This window comes from Papilio polytes, unplaced genomic scaffold (assembly GCF_000836215.1).
Source record: "Papilio polytes unplaced genomic scaffold, Ppol_1.0 DF820956.1, whole genome shotgun sequence".
NCBI lineage: Eukaryota > Metazoa > Arthropoda > Insecta > Lepidoptera > Papilionidae > Papilio > Papilio polytes.
The window spans coordinates 1,780,666-1,785,418 of record NW_013528248.1 but is presented as its reverse complement, the minus strand read 5'-3'; the positions used below and the strand labels follow the sequence as shown (position 1 = coordinate 1,785,418).

The 4,753-nt window shown below is 38.5% G+C and overlaps 1 non-coding gene across 1 annotated transcript; it reads right to left on the bottom strand.

The window, feature by feature from the left end:
- Nucleotides 1–710: 710 nt before the first annotated feature.
- Trnaw-cca lies at nucleotides 711–782 on the bottom strand. Its single transcript has one exon. It is a non-coding gene; the product is annotated as a tRNA-Trp (tRNA).
- Between the last annotated feature and the right edge of the window lie 3,971 nt (nucleotides 783–4,753).

Sequence of the window (4,753 nt, the reverse complement as noted above, 5' to 3'; positions counted from 1 at the left end):
CCAGTATACTCGTACAGTCGAGACGATCCTGTATTTAGTTTTCTACATGTATTTTACGTAACTTTAAATCCAAACAGTACTAATTAAATAACAATCAATGTGAATGAGAGAGCTGTCTGTTTGTTCTGTCTAATGCAAGCCAGCGGCCGAGCTCCGCTTCAACACAAATGAAACAACTGATTAAAACGAACCGCAAACTATTACTAGTTTGATTATTCCCCGCGGCCGGTGCCGGGGGTTGCGGGGAGGGGGCGGTAATTTCCGTTTGATCCCGCACTTCCTGGACACAATTACTGTGTCGGAATATCGTTATGGGTTTAGTTTATAATAAATATTGGTCAACATTCAGATAACTGGCTTTAGGCAGCAGAAGGGTTGGAGTGTTGTGGGACGACTATTAAGCCTCACTTTATGTTGTGCGAGGGACTCGAGCCGGTCCCTCCACTCCTATAGAATATTATATTATTTACAAAATTGTTTGTTTTGACTGTTTTAATCCATCGTCCAATATAACGTCGTAGCAAACTAGATAATGAGATAACCAGAAGCGTAGTACAACCTCGAAACACAGAATGAATGAACCGCTTAATTAATACATTTAAAATATCCACATGTTTGGAATACAATAACCAAAGAGAGATTGAAAATAAAAAAATAAGTAACTAATAGTGTATTTTCTTTGCTGCTTTTTATAATAAAAAAGTGCACATTGACCCCGACGTGATTTGAACACGCAACCTTCTGATCTGGAGTCAGACGCGCTACCGTTGCGCCACGGAGTCGATGAGAGTGGTCCTTTAAATTAAGTTATACAACATACTACTTTCTATCACAGATTAGTTAAAGTAGATAACTAGATAGTTACGATAAATTTCTTTGTGTATAACAAGTGACTAAACTAAAGCGAGAGTCAGTAACTTGTAACTTTCATATGCGATTTTACTTAGTTCCTTAATGACGTTATTGGAGTTTCAGTCAATAACCATTAGTTTTCATAGAGCGTATTTCAATTAATAAACATTCTTAATTATCTATGTGACTAATATAAAAACATTGTCAACAACACAAAGCAGTTTCAAAACCGATTTATTTTTCAGGCAAATTTTCAGCCGCTTCGGACAAAACGCATCGTTTACGGCGCGGCTGGCGGCGGCAATGTGTGGCCAGGTTGACCGTGTTCGCGGGACAATGCTATAAAAACTGCACTCACTACGACTGTGGCATGCATTGTGTAACGTTGTTTTACTCCGTATACAACTATAGCTTAATATCTTTTGTAATATATTGTTTTAGTGTATGTATGTTTACATTACTGAAATGTGTCTGTTTGTACTCTGTTTTTCTAGGTATATGTACGTTGCTGACCCTGTAGAAGTTTATCATCAAGTCGGATCTTGTTGACAAGAGTGCGATGTATGTATGCAGTGAGGAGCAGAGCAACGTTAGCGATTCCCTAAAAATCTTGGACGAGCACCAAATGGTGCCATTTTGCCAACAAATTTTGCACGGTTTTATCACATCGGCACCAAAACATGTATATTTACACACTGCTGCGAGCGTTAGTTTTATATTTGCTGTGCTTTGTCTCAGTTAACTTTTTATTACATAACTCGTTTGACTTGAAATAAACAAGAACAACAGATAATAAAAAGTGAACTTTTAAAAATCCTTTTCAATTTTTACTTTTGTTTATTTTATTTATTTTACTTCGCTCATAGAAAGCATCACAAGTTAACAACCAAATATTCTTTTGTTGCTTTGAACGGTGATTAAAAATTCAGTAGTTAAATCAGGTAAGGTAAAACAATTTTTGCCTCAAATTAATTTGAAATATGAAGCAGTGAAAGTGTAAACCACAACAATCCAGCTAAAGTCGATGTAAGGTAAGAGAGACTACAAAGCACGGAGCGAGGCTCGGGGTCGGAAATTACACTAATCATTATTCTCACCTCGCGACAACACTCTGAAATTACTTCGTTGTATAATGTTTACCTAAAGTGACACTTGGTTTTCCTGGGATTTTAAAATATTTCATAATTATTCAGAACTTAGTTACAGCAAAAAAAGACAGACTAAATTACGATTAGTTCACTATACAAGTTAGAGTTTGTGTTTGTTCTCAGAAGTGAAGATAGTTGAAAGAAATCAGCGATGCGTTTGAAAGTTGTTCATGAAATATTGTTTACATTGAATAGCATACATATTTGCTGAGCGCTCGAATACTGCACTTCAGATAGGAGCGCATCGCACAACGCATCGCTGCGACCCGCGCGGCTGCGGGGGCTGCGGGGGCTGCGGGAGGGGAGCGGGGAGGATGGCATTGTTCTGTGACCTAAACGTTGTGAAAACGGCTATTATATCAATGTTTCATTCAAAAACATCGTTATTGTTACAGATTCTTTTGAATGCTACACATACAGCATTCTGTATGAAGTATAATTGTTACTTTTTAAGACATTTAGTGCTTAAACAACGGATAGAAAGTATTTGCTGGGAGCCAAAATTTTTTATAGCGAATTTTGATTAAGTAACCCCACTCGGATCGCAGTTAAGAGCGCTTAATGTGTTAATGCAATAAGAATTATTTTAAGTAGCCAATTGACACGTTGATTAAATTTGTCATAAATTTCCAAACAAACAAATTACAATACTAGAATGTCAATTTCAATTCTTTATTGGTATAGTCTTCAGGAATTCTTCATTAAATGAACAAAGGCGAGAGAGCCTCCGCGAGCCTCGCGCCGCCCCGCGCCTCCCCGCGCCTCTGACGACTCACAGATGAGAATTAATCAAAACAACATAAAAGGTAAGCAACAAAAACATGAAGCAACGAAATTGTTTCCTTATTCTATCACTCGGAGATTACTCTTTAAGACATCAAAAGACGAGCCGCCTCTTATTGACTGCTCCTCCCTTTATAAAAACGTGGCGATAAAAAAAAATGTTATAATGTTGGCATTTACAGAACATTTACACACATATACCATGAAATATTGTAACTATAAGAGGATGTCTAGTCGTTTTCTTTATTGATAAGCATTTGTAACATCGTTTTTGATATTATAAAGATACGGTGATATATTTTCCGATCCTTTTATAATTGCAGAAGTTTAAAATAGCTAACTACAGAGTGTGTTTGCAGCGCCCCCTGGGTAAACAACTGCGACGGCGTCAGCTCTCGCTGTATGTTTGTTTCCTCCAGCATCGGGAGTCAATACCGCGCCGAGAGCGGAAGCTAACTTACTACTATTGCAAAAATAACTTGATATTTTAAGAGATTTTGTTTCTATCTTTTCTGCAGTTACTATTTCGCTAAAACTTTTCACATTACGTTTGCACTAAAGTGTGTTTTGTACCTTATATAGGTAACAGTGGTAGTGCCCGCTTTAGCATCTTAGCACGAATGAGCCGAAACGCCCGGTGTAATACCACGACCAGACAGAAGACAGGCGTGAAATGGAAGCAATTCCGCGTTTCTTCTGATGAGTGTGGTGCCGGAGGCCTAATTTAAGTCCCTTTCTCTTTACCAACTTTTTCTTATAAGGAGAGGATGGGAAGGGGAAGTGGATTTGGCGGTGGAGGAAATGCATAGGGAGGGGCAATATCCTCTCTATGTGCGTCTCCTCCTCCGTCGGATAAGGGTAGGCAACGCATCTGCGATCGCGGATGTCTATGGGCAGTGGTCGCTTCGCCATTTTGGCGGATTCAGGTGGCTGCTTGCTCGTTTGCCACCTTATGTTATAAAATAAATAGGTAACACATAATCCTTCAAATGTTACAAATGGTTTGCTTGGATAATTTACTTGCTCTGTTTAATAGCATACACCTACAATGGACATCAGGAATCTGGAGTACAATAGTCAATGGAAGAGGCAAGCTTCCATTTTTATTGTAAGTATAATACGACCCGATATTGACACAAAACGATACAATATGATACGAAATGTTATTTCACAAATATAACTCCATAGATCAGTACCACTAATTAAGTAATATAGACAAAGTATTCAGATATTTTTCAACAGAAAAGTTTTATTGCAGATTTTGGTGCGATAAAGTTAATGTCGTCAAAGCGCGCTCTCAGCCGCTCTGAATATTGTTAGTTCGCTGCCTTTGTAAATATTCCTCCGTTGTTTCGTCGCCTCGCAAACTAGAAAAATATTGTTTATTCTCTAGAGAGGGGAGAAATGAGCGGGACACGTGTTGTCGAGCAGAAAATGACTGCTTAAATAAATACGCGGGACGTGTCTCCGCTAGTCGCCGGTAAAGCGAATCTTTTGAGACGTGTTGTTGTGCATGAATTTATAAATGGACAAATTTTAAACTGGTTTTATAAAATGCAGAGCGTTTGGACACGTACGTTTTGAAATTAGAGAAGCGATATGAAAGGCCCTCATTACTCCTATACACCAATGATTTTGTGCCAGCCATAGCCAGTTTCACATACGACTGTGTCTACGCGTTAGATGTACTTTATAAGTTCACGTAAATATGTTAATTTTCAGTTTTCTAATTTAAACAAAACAATAGAGGCAATAAATAGAGAAGCAAACGACCACATACATCACTAAAACGAGGCATACGGATAGCGGATGCCTGTTAATATTTAATACCAAAGCGTTCTTACACGCCCGAGCCCCGTGCCCCGAGCCCCACGCCTTGTACATGCGGCGGCAGAAACACAAAGTTAGTATAAATAGACACTGAATAAACAAACATTTCACATGTCTACAGCCGATGCCGAACAGATAAT